This window comes from Vicia villosa, linkage group LG7 (genome assembly GCF_029867415.1).
Source record: "Vicia villosa cultivar HV-30 ecotype Madison, WI linkage group LG7, Vvil1.0, whole genome shotgun sequence".
NCBI lineage: Eukaryota > Viridiplantae > Streptophyta > Magnoliopsida > Fabales > Fabaceae > Vicia > Vicia villosa.
The window spans coordinates 112,013,298-112,030,350 of NC_081186.1; positions in this window are offsets into that span (position 1 = coordinate 112,013,298).

Consider the following 17,053-nt stretch of genomic DNA (forward strand, 5'->3'; position numbering starts at 1 on the left):
TCGATACATACCTCAAACACAAAATCCGGCGAACACCTCATCGCCGCAGGTAAGTCGTTTCCACCTTCGACCTCAGTTCTGCTGTTAATTGTTGTACCTGCGAATTTTTTGAAACCGAACACAGAGAGTGCATAAGCTACTATCGCTATATCATAAACAAAAGAAAGAAAACGAATTTGATTATTGATGGTGATATGAGTTCTAAACCCAGAAACATGAAGAAACATAAATTGTGAGAATCATACCTTCATCTATCGAATCTTGGTGAGGTTTGCAACAAAAAACCATTGTTGATTTACAAGAGAACTGAGAGAGAGCTTTCGGTTGTTGTTGTTGTTACCACGAGATGAATAAGAAGCCAAGGAGGAAAGTTTGTTGTTGTTGTTCGGTAAAGAACAGAAAACTCAGCGAGAGAGAGAGAGAGATGATGAACCAAGTGAGAATCTCTGTTGTTGTTGTTCACACAGAGGGAGAACGATTGAGAGGAAGAGATAAGTTTATGTTTTCTATTCTTTTCTCGTGAACAAGGAAAAGAGGCGCTGCCTCTTGTGTTGGTTTAGGGTTCCAATCAAAACCCAGCTTGTTGTAAGAAACATGGATGGATCCGGGTTCCATCTGACCCGACCCGGTCCGGCCCAGCTTCTTCTTTTTTTTTCTTTAATTCATTTTTCAGCTTTCAGCAATTGGGCTCTCACCCCCTTTCAGGTTTGCTACACCCCTGGCCCAATTATTAGTTCTTCTAACTATTTCTTTTAATTTTCTTTTAAAGAATTTCATAAAAAGACTTAGTATTTTATTTTAATATAGGATATAGTTTAACTTTTCTAATCCTTATTAAAAATGACAAAAAAAATATGTTTTTAATATTTTCATGTGTTTATAAGTATGTTTTTTAATTCTTACAAAAAAAACAATAAAATATATTAGATGCATATTTAAGTTTATGTTTCTAAATATTTTCTCTTTTCATGAAAAACCACAAAAATATCTTCTTTTAGAATTAATTTTTATTTGAATTTGATATTTTCATATTATCTTGTGTAGTTAATCATTTAAGTTTCTATTTAATTACTGTTGCACATCACTTGAATTTTCTAACTTCATCCGAGACTTCGAGATTATTTCTCTGTTGTTTTCTGGCTTTGTTTGTTTGTTTGGTCTTTCCATTTGCTGTAGGATTCCATAAACAATTACTGGATGATCATGGAATGCTGAAGGTTGTGAACTTATCTGACGTTCTTTTCTGCCGGTGTGGATGCCTAACATCTGAAGATCAAGGTAACACCTCAAACTCAGAAATTCAATTTCTCATTCTTCGAGGTAAGCCTAAAACTCCATAACTGTAGAAACGAATTACTTGTCTGTTTTCATCAATTCAACTTCATTTTCAATCAACTGTTTTCACAACAGTAATCAATTCACTTTCAAATCATCCATTGTTTTTCAAAACAGTGGGGCCTCTCGAATATTAGAGAGTATAAGACCCACTCTTTTTTCCTTTTTTACAGTTTTTCTTTGTACAGAAAACAGTCAAAACAAACTTTCAAACAGTTCTTCAAACGACGCATCTTTTAACAAAATAATCAACCATGTTTCATAAAATATACCATGGGCCTCCATGTAGGTATAAGTCCCAAGCCCCTTTTGTACATACCCATTCCTGTACATGAAATTAGGTATTTCATTGTACGCCTTTTTGTACATATCTCAATCTGTTTTTTAACTTTGAATAACAAATCCAAAATGAAGGTTTCTTTAAATCTTCCCAAAAATACCATGGGCCTCCATGTAGGTATAAGTCCCAAGCCCTTTTGTAAAAACCTGTTTACATAGCTGTTGAATAAACTCAATGGGCCTCTCCCCGAGTATGAGTCCCGAGCCCCCGTGTATACACATGGATCGTGCTTACAGGTATATTTCCTTCATAAACTCCATTATATACACACACTTTGTCATATATGTATAACTGTTCATATTTGTTCATGTACTTGTTCATGTTTGTTCGTACTTGTTCATACTTGTGATTGTGTTATATATACTTGTTCAACTTAGTACAACACTAGGTTCCCCATAGCCTCCTATTGGGCTTCGTGCAAAGAATCTCTCTAGTTTAGGTTAGGACATAGAGTATGGTTTCCCGGTGAAATCGCTCTAAGAGCTCAAACCAACTATACCATGCCTCCCCTTGGGCTTTGTACAAACGAGTGACCCTCCCATAGCCTCCTCTTGGGCTTACAATGCAAGGACCCTGGATTGTCCCTCCCATAGCCTCCTCTTGGGCTTACAATGCAAGGACCCTCGGATAGCCTCCTCTTGGGCTTCGTACAAGGACCCACGGCCTTCTTATAAGCATCCCCAATATCCAAATCAAATACCCTAGGAGATTAGACATTTATCATCTCTATGATAGGAGTATCTCTTCTATATCATCACAAACAATCAATCAATCAAACTTTTTTGCCACAAGGCTGGCTAATCAATCAAATTTCTTTTTGCCACAAGGCTGGCTAATCAATCAAACCGTTTTGCCACCATACTGGCTGATTAATCAAAGTTTTTGTCACAAGGCTGACTTCATTGAAACTTTTGCCACGAGGCTGGCTGATTAATCAAAACTTTTTGTCACAAGGCTGACTTCATTGAAAGTTTTTGCCACAAGGCTGGTTAAACAAACAAAAACATCTTTGTCATTCTAAGCGCCATAAGTGGCATGGCCCAGGGCTTATAATGAAAAGATTTTCAAACAAAATCAAACAGATGTATGTGATGATATAGATTAGATACATCGAACATTTAGATGACATTTGTCTCTTTTCCTTTGCTTCCACTAGCATAAGTGGGAACTACGATTGCTCTGACTTTCTCAACATCCCTTTGAGAATACGTAGGCACAAGGTCGTATCCTTGGCGAGCAAAACTTCTCTCTCAAACCACTCAAACCTTAGCACCCGTAGACCCCGAGCTACAGATGCTCTGATTCCCTCTAAGGGATATGTATGCAGAGGATCGCGATGATCTTTGCGAGCATAATCAAACAAACACCTTAGGTCCCACCTCTTTCTCACAAGAACCTCCACCATAACAAGAATGGAATAAACAAAACAAAGAAACCTATAGAGTACTATAGATACGTTGGGTGCTAATACCTTCCCTTCGTATAACCAACCCTCTTACCCAAGATCTCTCCCCACTTTTAGGTTATTGCAGCTTTTTTCCTTTTCCTACTTTGGAAATAATAAAAAGTTTGGTCGGAACAAAAGAAAAATCATTTTTTGAGCACTCGAGCCCAAAGAAGGCATCAGGTGTCTCATCCCGAAAAAAGGACAACGATTTTTCGCCCGCGACAGAAAAATGGCGACTTCACTGGGGACCATCTTTTTATTGTTTCCAAAGGAAGGGTTAATTCTATTTGCTTTATTTTTCATTTTTTGTTATATGTGTGGTTCTGGTTCTGTTACTGTAGCAACCTGCCCTAAAAATTTAGACTTTTAGAGTCGCCACCTATTCTGAAGGGCGAATAGGAAACCCTACGCAGTTTAGAGATCGGGGTAAGTTATTATAATCAGGTCGAGGGAAGGTGTTAGGCACCCTCAACCCTTTCCTATTGGCTTTGAATCTAAGGTAACAGTTTTATGGCTAAAATATTAGGATTTAATAGCTAAAAAGTGAATAGGGGAAAAATTGAAATTTTAGGGAGGGGGACTCGCCTTGTTACCAAGTGCCTACGTATCTCCTTAGGGAGAATCAGAGTCAACGTAGTTCGGGCAAGGGTTGTACGCCTTAGAATTAGAATTGAAGGTGTTTGAAATTGTTTGTGCTTTGAAAAGCGTTTTTGAATTGTCTAATTGATGAGGATGAAAATCCACAGTTTAGTATTGTGGTTTTGAAAGGTTTTGAGAAGTGTTTTAGGATTTGGGCGTACAACCCTGGTTTGATTTAGCACTATTAACCGCAACGATCAATAGATTCGATCGCCATAGTTAACGGATTCGAAGTTGTATCGTTGCCAATTTTAATCAATTGATTTGATTATTACTGATAACGAATTATGATATTTTTTAATAATTATGAATTAATTTGCATTGTTACCCCTCGCAATCGATTGATTCGATTAAAAAGAATAACAAATTTGAAGTTAGAAAAAAGGATTAATCATCACAACTAATAAGATAGTTGCAACCATTTAATCGAATATAATTGAATTGCATTTTAATTAAATAGCATTTTTAATTAAAATTATTGTTGACCATAGCGATTAATCGATTTAATCGGCACGAACAACAAATTGACATTTTAATATAAATATCACATAATAATTTATTTATAAAAAATAATTATTATACAATTAATATATATTAAAAGGTATTTTAATTAAAACAAATAAATAATAAAAATTATTTAATTTATTAGGATTTTGGTTCAATGTGATCATCATTAAGGTACATGGTATAGGGACTAGATTCTGGACGTTGATCTTAGCTGAGTGGAGATTGGATGGTTAGATCTTGAAGGCACATGGTGGACCTTACAAGCATGCACTCATGGGATCAAAGTTAGAATTCCAGAAAAAATATATGTGGGAGCTGGGTATCGAACCCACGCCCCCAGACTCAAACCACACACTTGCCAACTCAACCATGGTATGCACGCGTTAAAGAAACGCATTTATCAAAATATATAAAAACAAAGGACAACAAATATGGAAACGCGCGCAAATTCAAAAACAACCAGTATGATGGTGCCACGCCATCATCTTCTCCATTGGACCTGCAACATTCAGCAAGGATAGCTACGAAATAGCTAGGCATTTTTCGTAGCGAACCAAAACCTACAAAAATAGCGAACAGCACATACCCTCAAAGAAATACGGCGCGACCCTGGAGAATTCTTCGTCTAAGGTTCCTGAATTCAGATACAGCCCTAATTTCATCTAATTTTACCTCTACGAGAAAGCCCCAATTTGAAACCTAAATATCTAACTCGAACGTTAATGGCAGAACACGAACGAACCACGCAAGCTTCAATTAACCAAACCAGAAACGTTCCCCACATTCATATGAATCATAATACACAATCAAAACGTCATAAATATGCACACATCATGCCAATCGAATCAAGTTTCAGAACGACTTACTTTGGCCTATAGGAGGTAATTCTGGGGGTGTTGATGCTATGCTAATATCCCCTCACCTTCAGAATGCCACGAGCGAGCTATTGCAACCTTTGAATCTTGTTAAAACACCCTAATTACTTGAAACCGAATTCAAGTTTTGTGAAGGATTTTCGTGTTCTTGCAGCTGCGTTTTCGTCCAGAATTTCCACCCCTAATCCACTGCTCTGACTTGTATACTTATAGGAGAATCAAATTAGGTCAAAAGAATGAAGCCCAAAGTCCTTGAATCCAATATTGCAAGTTTGTGGAAATTGATTTTATTTTTTTGAATAATAACTTTCTATTTTGGCCATATTTGTACCAATTCTTTCCTCAATCAATAGTGCACGAAAATTAGATGATATTTGATCATAAATATTGATTGGAAACAATCAAAATGCATCTTTTGCCAAAATATTTGATTTTCTATCTTAATTAAATCATAAAAATGAAATAAAATTCTAAAAAATCAAGTAATATATCCAATTTCGTGGCATATGACTTTGGGTAGCATAAATATCTTGTGGAACAAGTTTAGATCATAAAACCATAGGCCCATTTGCAAAATTTCTCAATTTGAACCTTCTTTTTTCACATTTGGTCCTCCAAAATCACCCCACTTTGATTAAGCATATCTCACTCAATTTTTAAGCTATGAGGGAGTTCTAATACTTTTTGGAAACCTCAAGAGGTCCTCTATAAGCCACTTTGGAATATATTTTTCATTTGGAGCTTTTATCTTGATCATATCCCCTTTGGGAAAAAACTGCTTTTGAAGGATGCTTGAAAATGACCTGTAATCCTTTGCATTGTTCCTCTCAAATGAAGCATTTCTAGCCCTGGCTTGTGAGAGACAAAATTGTAGAGAATCCAATTTCCTTCAAAATAGGCTTTGAGTGGGGAATTTTTGATGTTCCATGTGAAAGTTATGCCCAGTCAAAGTTGGGTTGACTCTCTCCTAAGAAACCCTAATTTGAATCTTTTTGTATTTGTTCATCTCTGAGTTTCTATTAATGGAATCATGATCAATCCTTGATCAAATGATGGTTATGCTTCACATACTTGATGTTGACCAAACTTGGGAGGCTTTGACTATGCTCTGATTACGGTTGACTTTTAGGTCAAACCAGTTGACTGTGGATCATCTGAACTTTTGAATGAGTAATCTTTGGGACTGGATCTTGAATTTTGAATCATTGCAGGTGGAATATGGGAGGGCAAATTTTGGGGTATGACAGCTGCCCCTGTTCAATCTTCTTGAACCTGAAGAGGTAGAAGATGATTGGACACTGAAATGCCCTGAAATTTGCTTGCGTAGGGAAAGAGCTCTGTGGGAGATGGGCTTATAGATGCCACCCATTTGTCTGGCAGGATACTTGTCTAAAGCATATGCTTTTCTGACCTTGATCATTTGATTGTATTTGAGGAGAGAAGAAGTAATGTCTTACATAAGACCACCTGAAGAGGTTTCTGGAATGGATATGAAAATTTGTCTTGAAGAAGACTACCTGAAGAGACTGAAAATGTTTTACAAAGACTACCTAAAGAGGTTCTTGGAGAGGACAATGGATGTCTTAGAAAAGACCACCCAGAAAGGTTCGTAAAATGTCTTAAAGAAGACTGAAAAGGATGCCAAATTGTTTTTTTTTTGAAAAAGATTACCTGAAAATGGGCTTTAGAAAAAGGAATGTCTTGAAGAAGACTACCTGAAGAGGTTTTTTTTAGAGAGGATTTGAAAACATTTTGAACAAAATTACCTATACAGGTTATTACATGTCTTAAACAAGATTGCCTAGAAAGATTATGATACGTCTTAAACAAGATTAACCTATAAAAGTATTTGGAAAGGGTGGGATATGTCCTAGACAAGACTGACCTGGAGAGGCTCTTAGACAGGATACGGGATATCTTAAACAAGACTTACCTGGGAAGGCCCCTAGAAAGGACATAGTATGTTTTAAACAAAACTATCTAGAAAGATTCCTATAGAGGGCGTGGAACGTTTTAAGCAAAACTATCTAGAAAGATTCCTATAGAGGGCGTGGAACGTTTTAAACAAAACTACCTAGAAAGGTTCCTATAGAGGGCGTGGAATGTTTTAAACAAAACTACCTAGAAAGGTTCCTATAAAGGATATGATATGTTTTAAACAAAACTACCTAGAAAGGTTCCTATAAAGGATATAAGACGTTTTAAACAAAACTACCTAGAAATGTTCCTATAAAGGATATGATATGTTTTAAACAAAACTACCTAGAAAGGTTAGGATATGTCTTAAACAAGACTGCTTGGAAAGATTTGGATAATTGTCTTGGACAAGACTACCTGGAGAGGTAAGAAATTCTTTGATTGCTTCTGGATTGTCTTTGAAGAAAGACTTGGAATGAGGTACTAGAATTGTATATGTTGAGATTGAATCGTTGATACGATCGTATTGGCGCTGTAATGTGATGATAACATCCTCTTGATTATGAAGTGACCTGAAAAGGCAGCGTTAGTTTTATGCAATGTCATGATGCATGTGTCATGTAATGGGATTCTCAAAATAAATGAGAATTATGCATGTATGCCTATCCCACACTGCGGGATGTAAATAGTACAAGCGTGGGAAGATCAATTATGCAACAGTGCTCTTTGTATGATGCCAGTGTGACCTCCCGAATATCAGACATTTTGAGAGACGTGCCCTTTAATCTGGAGGGGGAACCTTTAGAGAGAACTCGAGTTTCACCATGTCTTGCCTGATATGCATTGCCCCAGTGTTTGAATTCTTGAAAAAGAATGCCCCTAGTCAATAGGATTCTTGATTGTAAGTGTTGGATGTGAAGCAGATGCTTTTCGGAGTGAGTCATGCGTTTCGGTTGCGCCCGACGGACAGTGATTTGCTGAGTGCTCAGAATGAGATGGTGTCTTTTGTAAGATTACCTGAAGAGGTCCTTGGAAAGAATGGGAAATTGTCTTAAATAAGACTGTGCTTTAAACAAAGCTCAAAGGATATGTTTGTGCAGAGGGTCAAAAATATTCCTATAGAGGGAAAAACTGTTTTAAGGAATGTGGGGTTTTTTAAAAAAACTTAGGAAAAACATCTTGAAGAAGATCACCCTAGAAAGGATGGTGAACTGTCTTAGAGAAGACTCGGTACTTTAAACAAAGTTTGATAAGGTTTTTGGAAGTATAAGAGAAGTTTGAATATGTCTTAAAAAAGACTAACTGAAAAAGTTAAGAGATGTCTTACAGAAGACTACCTAGAAAAGGTTCTTAGTGAGGAATATGTCTTAGAGAAGACTGTTTGAAAGGGTTTGAAAATAGAAAGGATAAGAAGGTGGGTCTTTTAAAAGACTGTCTGAAAAAGGCTCCTAGAAAGGGTAAAAAGTATTTGAACAGTCTTAAAGAAGACTACATGGACCGATTGAAAAGTATCCTATAAAGGTTCCTGGAAAGGATGTGAGACTGGCATTGACACCATCTGATACTGAGTGACCCTTGCAACATGCCCCAGGTAATGGACTTGCCCCATGGGCTATTCAGCGTCCTTGAGAGACTCCATGGATCTTGATTAGATTGCTCCATGTAAATGGTATAATGACGAGTTATGTTCTATGTACACATTAGCCATCCCAGTCATGCGTAAGGGATGTTTCTTCTTTTGACGAGTTTTTAAAGCTACTTCGTCAGTCAGTAGGATTTTTAGCCATTAGTCATGCCCCATGCAACTTCTACCTGATGTTTACATTTAAATCTATATAGACAAGTGTACTTTATAATGAAATGCAAATGCATACGTCTGTCTTGAAAGTTTAAAAACATTTTTGAGTAAAACAAAGTTTTTTTTGTAAGAAAGTGATATCAAATCAAGAGTTATAGTGGACCTTAAGGAGTCGGGATACCTTTTGGTAACAGTATGCTTTCGAACTAACCATGCTTCAGTTAGGACTTTTAAGGGTTGTAACGTGGCCTGGTTCACGGTTTAAAGAAACAAAAGATAGAGGCTCAAAGTTTATTTGTACCCATCCCAATCTTCGTGATGTTCTCCAGTCCTATGCTCAGTTAGCTATGCATTTAGTCTCCAAAAGAATTTGGGAATTTTGACATGGACATTTATGATGGTTCAAAAACCAAAGGTTTATCTGCAAAGGCAGTCATTCTCCTTTTTCGTAATATTTTCCTTTTGTCGAAGGTACATAGTAACCTTTTTTCCGACTTTATTATCCCTAACTTTTGCCTGAACTGTTTGTTTTTAAAACTGCAGTCAGCGGGATGCCCCAATGTGTCCTAAGTCTCCTTAATAGGTTTTGACTTAGCAGGCTTTTGCATTGCTTTCTTTTTTTCTTTGCGGATATTGACTGCCAGGCTTAATCATGACGGAGAACCATCGGTGGTTATGTTCAAAAGAACAGTTTGGAATAATTAAGTTAACTGAGCAGCTACCCTACCCCAGGTTATATATTAAGGGTTTTATTTTGTATGAAGGAAAACTCCTACTTCTTTGAGCTCAAAGGGGTTGACGAGGGATTAACATCCTTATATCTCCATTATTTTAGGGATTGAACAAATGCCTGTACATCGTCAACACGGTCTGTTCGAAAGCATAGTGTATGAAATTATGGTATCGTTTTCGTCATTCTCCCTCAAAAGGTGTACGACTTTGATCGAGAGTTGAATATCATAAAGAAGAAAACCAAGTAAAACACATTTTTAAATATAGTGAGAACACTAGGAATGAATCAAGACAAACGTAAGCAATGCATTAATGATTGTTGTAAAGTACATAGCATATGTCATAAGACTAATGTTTAAACAAACAGAAAGAAATTGCGAATGAAAACAAAACTAATGATCTGAGAAATCCTCCTTCTAGCCACCTATGGCTTTAGACTTGCTAGGATCTTCGAACTCAATGAGCCCTTCTTCAATCAAATCTTGGATCTTGTGCTTTAACGGCCCACAGTCCTCTGTATCATGGTCAGGACTGTCTGAATGATAAGCGCACCTAGCATGATGTTTGTACCCGGGAGCGGGGTTAGGTGGAGCTGAGTATGGAGGCAGCAGTGTTACCAGGTTCTGACTGAGCAGATGTTGCAGAGCTTGAGACAGCGGCATGTGCAATGGGGTAAACGATCGTTTTGGCTTGGACCTCCAGGGGCGTTGGCCACCCTGTTGTTTTTGCTGATCCTTCTGTTGTAGTGTCGGTGTCTGATTAACCAGGATCGCTCCAATAGTGTTGGGTTCCTTTTTTCCGTCATATGACTTCTTTGTGTGATAGGAACCTGAGGGTGCCCCTTGTATCTTCCCATTTTTGATTCCATCTTCAATCCTCTCACCAATAACTACCAAGTCCGAGAACCCTGAAGATATGCTTCCGACCATCTTGTCGTAGTATGGTCCTTGCAAGGTGCTCATAAATATGTCCACCAGTTCTTTTTCCATTAGGGGAGGTTGGACTCGAGAAGCCATTTCCCTCCACCTTTGGGCATACTCCTTGAATGATTCATCCTTCTTCTGTGACATGTTTTGTAATTGCATCCGGTTGGGTGTCATGTCCAAGTTGTACTTGTACTGCTTCAAGAATGTGTTAGCCAGATCATTCCAGCTTTGGACAGAAGACTTCTCTAGTTGCATGTACCAGTCAATAGACGCTCCGCTTAAGCTTTCTTGAAAGAAATGTATCATTAGCTTTTAATCGTGGGCGTAGGCAGCCATTTTCCGCACATACATGCGCAAGTGATTCCTCGGGCACGTGAGCCCTTTGTATTTCTCGAAGTCGGGAATCTTGAATTTGTGTGGGATAGTCAAGTCTGAGACCAAACTCATTTCGAAGGTATTCACGTCAAAGACATCGTATCCTTCTATCACTTTTAGTCTCTCTTCTAGCGCCTTGATTTGTTCACTACCCTTGGAGTCTTCCTTAGAGTTAGGAACAGACTGTTGTGTCTGAGGTGCTTGGGCTGTATTGTCCACCTCTTGCACCCCGTATTGTAGATCCAGGTAATCTTCGTCCTTAGGGACATTGTCAGCAGGAATGCGAACTGTGTGGGTTGTCCCCTTCGTTTGCAGAGTGGGGACAAATCCTTCTTGAGAGGTCTCTCCTTTCTCTTGGAATTGGATAGCTCTCCTGACAGATCGGACTTGAGGTCTGTCCTTAGTAGGGCCAAAGCCTGGAACAAATCCTAGCAGCGGGTTTTCGTCGTTGGGGATCTCATCCTGAACCAGGGTATCCCTAGACTGAACCTCTTTTGCCTTTTCTTTGTTGTCCATGAGGGCCTTCATGAATTCTAGCATCTGAGCCATACCTCCTTTAACCTCTTCCACACTAACCTTTAGTTGATCCACATCTTCACGAAGGGCAGTTTGATTTTGTTCTAGCTGCTCCATCAATTTCTTTTGCTGAAATCTGGTTTGATAAGACGGTCGGGATGTTAGGTTATCCTTCCCAATGGTCCCTTGGTCTGAAGATAGAAGAGAAATCTTCTCTTAATGCCATGAAAATGATGTGTATGCCATGCATGATATGCTTTGTTTGTATTGATGCCTTTACCCACATCTATGGATAAAATCTTTTTTTTTTTTATATCTTTTTTTTTGGATAAGACATGATGCAAGAATGCAGATGAGGAATGATGCATGAAAACACAGAGATGTAGCAACAGACAATCAAAACAAAAACAAATCATATAAGGCAAAAATGCAAATCATATCATAGTATTTCAAGAAATCCAGGTTCATAGGTTCGACGTAGCGGCTCTTGGGAGCCAACCTTTTAATAGGGGGTTCTAGAAGGTCTCATGGGGTCGTTCGTAACCTCCGAGACTTTTTGTCTCTTCGGATTTTAGAACAACTCATTTTATCCATGAGGTTCGAATTTTTGGGGTAGGTTCTCGGAGAGATCAGCCAAGTATCCAGTCCTGCCCTCAACAAAGTCAAGCCTCGTTTTGGACATTTCCGAATACTCAACCCACTCCGAGTGGAGTTATCAATGAGACTCGTAGGAGATTCATACTCCCCTATTGATCTCATAGTTAACTCCCACACTTAGGGTTTTAACACAACATAATAACACAACAGTGCATATAATATAACATTTATGCAATTAAATGCAAATATATAAACATATATAATTAAATAATTTTAGGCAGAAATAAATAAAAATAAAACGAAACATAAACCATACAAATGGCGAATTAGCCAAACCCTAAAAAGTTTGCCGAAAACTTAAATAGTTCGCCAAAACCTAAACCCTACCAAAACCTATAGGAGTATAGTAATTCACCATTTAAGTTATCCCCAGCAGAGTCGCCAGCTGTAGCAACCTGCCCTAAAAATTTAGACTTTTAGAGTCGCCACCTATTCTGAAGGGCGAATAGGAAACCCTACGCAGTTTAGAGATCGGGGTAAGTTATTATAATCAGGTCGAGGGAAGGTGTTAGGCACCCTCAACCCTTTCCTATTGGCTTTGAATCTAAGGTAACAGTTTTATGGCTAAAATATTAGGATTTAATAGCTAAAAAGTGAATAGGGGAAAAATTGAAATTTTAGGGAGGGGGACTCGCCTTGTTACCAAGTGCCTACGTATCTCCTTAGGGAGAATCAGAGTCAACGTAGTTCGGGCAAGGGTTGTACGCCTTAGAATTAGAATTGAAGGTGTTTGAAATTGTTTGTGCTTTGAAAAGCGTTTTTGAATTGTCTAATTGATGAGGATGAAAATCCACAGTTTAGTATTGTGGTTTTGAAAGGTTTTGAGAAGTGTTTTAGGATTTGGGCGTACAACCCTGGTTTGATTTAGCACTATTAACCGCAACGATCAATAGATTCGATCGCCATAGTTAACGGATTCGAAGTTGTATCGTTGCCAATTTTAATCAATTGATTTGATTATTACTGATAACGAATTATGATATTTTTTAATAATTATGAATTAATTTGCATTGTTACCCCTCGCAATCGATTGATTCGATTAAAAAGAATAACAAATTTGAAGTTAGAAAAAAGGATTAATCATCACAACTAATAAGATAGTTGCAACCATTTAATCGAATATAATTGAATTGCATTTTAATTAAATAGCATTTTTAATTAAAATTATTGTTGACCATAGCGATTAATCGATTTAATCGGCACGAACAACAAATTGACATTTTAATATAAATATCACATAATAATTTATTTATAAAAAATAATTATTATACAATTAATATATATTAAAAGGTATTTTAATTAAAACAAATAAATAATAAAAATTATTTAATTTATTAGGATTTTGGTTCAATGTGATCATCATTAAGGTACATGGTATAGGGACTAGATTCTGGACGTTGATCTTAGCTGAGTGGAGATTGGATGGTTAGATCTTGAAGGCACATGGTGGACCTTACAAGCATGCACTCATGGGATCAAAGTTAGAATTCCAGAAAAAATATATGTGGGAGCTGGGTATCGAACCCACGCCCCCAGACTCAAACCACACACTTGCCAACTCAACCATGGTATGCACGCGTTAAAGAAACGCATTTATCAAAATATATAAAAACAAAGGACAACAAATATGGAAACGCGCGCAAATTCAAAAACAACCAGTATGATGGTGCCACGCCATCATCTTCTCCATTGGACCTGCAACATTCAGCAAGGATAGCTACGAAATAGCTAGGCATTTTTCGTAGCGAACCAAAACCTACAAAAATAGCGAACAGCACATACCCTCAAAGAAATACGGCGCGACCCTGGAGAATTCTTCGTCTAAGGTTCCTGAATTCAGATACAGCCCTAATTTCATCTAATTTTACCTCTACGAGAAAGCCCCAATTTGAAACCTAAATATCTAACTCGAACGTTAATGGCAGAACACGAACGAACCACGCAAGCTTCAATTAACCAAACCAGAAACGTTCCCCACATTCATATGAATCATAATACACAATCAAAACGTCATAAATATGCACACATCATGCCAATCGAATCAAGTTTCAGAACGACTTACTTTGGCCTATAGGAGGTAATTCTGGGGGTGTTGATGCTATGCTAATATCCCCTCACCTTCAGAATGCCACGAGCGAGCTATTGCAACCTTTGAATCTTGTTAAAACACCCTAATTACTTGAAACCGAATTCAAGTTTTGTGAAGGATTTTCGTGTTCTTGCAGCTGCGTTTTCGTCCAGAATTTCCACCCCTAATCCACTGCTCTGACTTGTATACTTATAGGAGAATCAAATTAGGTCAAAAGAATGAAACCCAAAGTCCTTGAATCCAATATTGCAAGTTTGTGGAAATTGATTTTATTTTTTTGAATAATAACTTTCTATTTTGGCCATATTTGTACCAATTCTTTCCTCAATCAATAGTGCACGAAAATTAGATGATATTTGATCATAAATATTGATTGGAAACAATCAAAATGCATCTTTTGCCAAAATATTTGATTTTCTATCTTAATTAAATCATAAAAATGAAATAAAATTCTAAAAAATCAAGTAATATATCCAATTTCGTGGCATATGACTTTGGGTAGCATAAATATCTTGTGGAACAAGTTTAGATCATAAAACCATAGGCCCATTTGCAAAATTTCTCAATTTGAACCTTCTTTTTTCACATTTGGTCCTCCAAAATCACCCCACTTTGATTAAGCATATCTCACTCAATTTTTAAGCTATGAGGGAGTTCTAATACTTTTTGGAAACCTCAAGAGGTCCTCTATAAGCCACTTTGGAATATATTTTTCATTTGGAGCTTTTATCTTGATCATATCCCCTTTGGGAAAAAACTGCTTTTGAAGGATGCTTGAAAATGACCTGTAATCCTTTGCATTGTTCCTCTCAAATGAAGCATTTCTAGCCCTGGCTTGTGAGAGACAAAATTGTAGAGAATCCAATTTCCTTCAAAATAGGCTTTGAGTGGGGAATTTTTGATGTTCCATGTGAAAGTTATGCCCAGTCAAAGTTGGGTTGACTCTCTCCTAAGAAACCCTAATTTGAATCTTTTTGTATTTGTTCATCTCTGAGTTTCTATTAATGGAATCATGATCAATCCTTGATCAAATGATGGTTATGCTTCACATACTTGATGTTGACCAAACTTGGGAGGCTTTGACTATGCTCTGATTACGGTTGACTTTTAGGTCAAACCAGTTGACTGTGGATCATCTGAACTTTTGAATGAGTAATCTTTGGGACTGGATCTTGAATTTTGAATCATTGCAGGTGGAATATGGGAGGGCAAATTTTGGGGTATGACAGTTACTTGCGTGGTTCTGTTACAAGTGATACATTATGGACAAATCCTAACCCGGATTAAGTACACATAAGAAATTAGGTGGAGGGTATAGTCATGTGCAGGCGCACGTGAGAATCCTTCCGCTCAGTGGAGGTTCCTTATTTGTAATATATGTTTAGCGAGTTAATTGCGAAGACATTATTGCTTTCATTGAACTGTAGAAGCTGAGTTGGCTGTAGAACCCCAACCCATCCTGGCCTTATTAGGTTGTGGTGCAGAAACTATTCAGGTGAAGACTTGGATTAGTTGTCATGCGGAGAACCACACTCAGACGAGTTTTTCTTGAGAATATTGCTGGCTCATGAGTTTAATTGTGGAAAGCCGGTAATATCCGAAAGAAAGATGTAGACTCTGACGTATCAGTAGAACATGTTTTGCAGGTGATTAACTAGAACTATCCCATGTTTGGTTCTCTGACCTCATGCTCGTGACGCTGGACCTTTGAACCTGTGTGTACCATGTTTGTGTTACCATGTTTGTGTTGCCATGTTTACAGTACCATGTTTGCGTTACCATGTTCGCTTTACCATGTTTGAATATGTGGCATCCATGCATCCATGCATTCATACATCCATAAAAAATAAAAAAAAATCTTTTTCCATAAAAACATGATTTTTTCCAAACAATTAGAGAATTTTCTTTGCAAACATTATAGGATTAGGTTATGGAGTGGGTAAAAAGGCATACCAAGAGGTACGGTTTCAAAGAGCCTAATGTGGAAAGACTGAAAGAGTTAGCGTCTTTTGTACAAGATCCTTCTGATTTTAGGAAAAGCTATGGAAAGCTTTTGCCTATCTTGAACACTCATGTTGATGAAGAACTTCTCAAAACTCTGGTTCAGTTTTATGATCCCGTCTACCGGTGTTTTACCTTTCCAGACTATCAGTTGGTACCAAACTTGGAAGAATATGCCAATCTTTTGGGTATTCCTGTGTCTGACAAAATACCTTTCAATGGTTTGGAAGCCATTCCTAAGTCACCAGTCATTGCAACAGGTACCCACTTGAAGAAATCTGAAATAGAGAGTAATTGGACTACCAAAGGAAACCTTCCAGGTTTGCCTTCACATTTTCTAATAAAGAGAGCCTTTGATTTCATCGAGACTGGTAGCATGATAGCTTTTGAAGCTGTACTAGCCTTGCTCATCTATGGGTTGGTTCTGTTTCCCAATATCGACGACTTTGTTGATATCAATGCCATAAAGGTCTTTTTGAATGGAAATCCCGTTCCGACTCTGCTTGGTGACACGTATTTCTCTGTCCATCATAGGAATCACCAAGGTGGTGGAATTATTGTATGTTGTGCACCTCTGTTGCTTAAATGGATTGTTTCACACTTACCTAAGTCTCCCATTTTCACGGAAAACCGGGAAGGTTTACGTTGGTCTCAAAGACTTATGTCTCTTACTAATAATGATATTCAGTGGTATACCTTGGCTCGCTGCGGTACAGAAACCATTGAAAGTTGTGGAGAATTCGCCAACGTACCCCTCATTGGTACACAAGGAGGAATTAATTACAATCCGGTCCTAGCCCGACGATAACTCGGGTATGCAAATTCAACTAAACCCATTGGCCCTACAGTGGAAAGCTACTTCTATCAGGAAGGAAATGATCCTCAAGGGTTGAAAACAA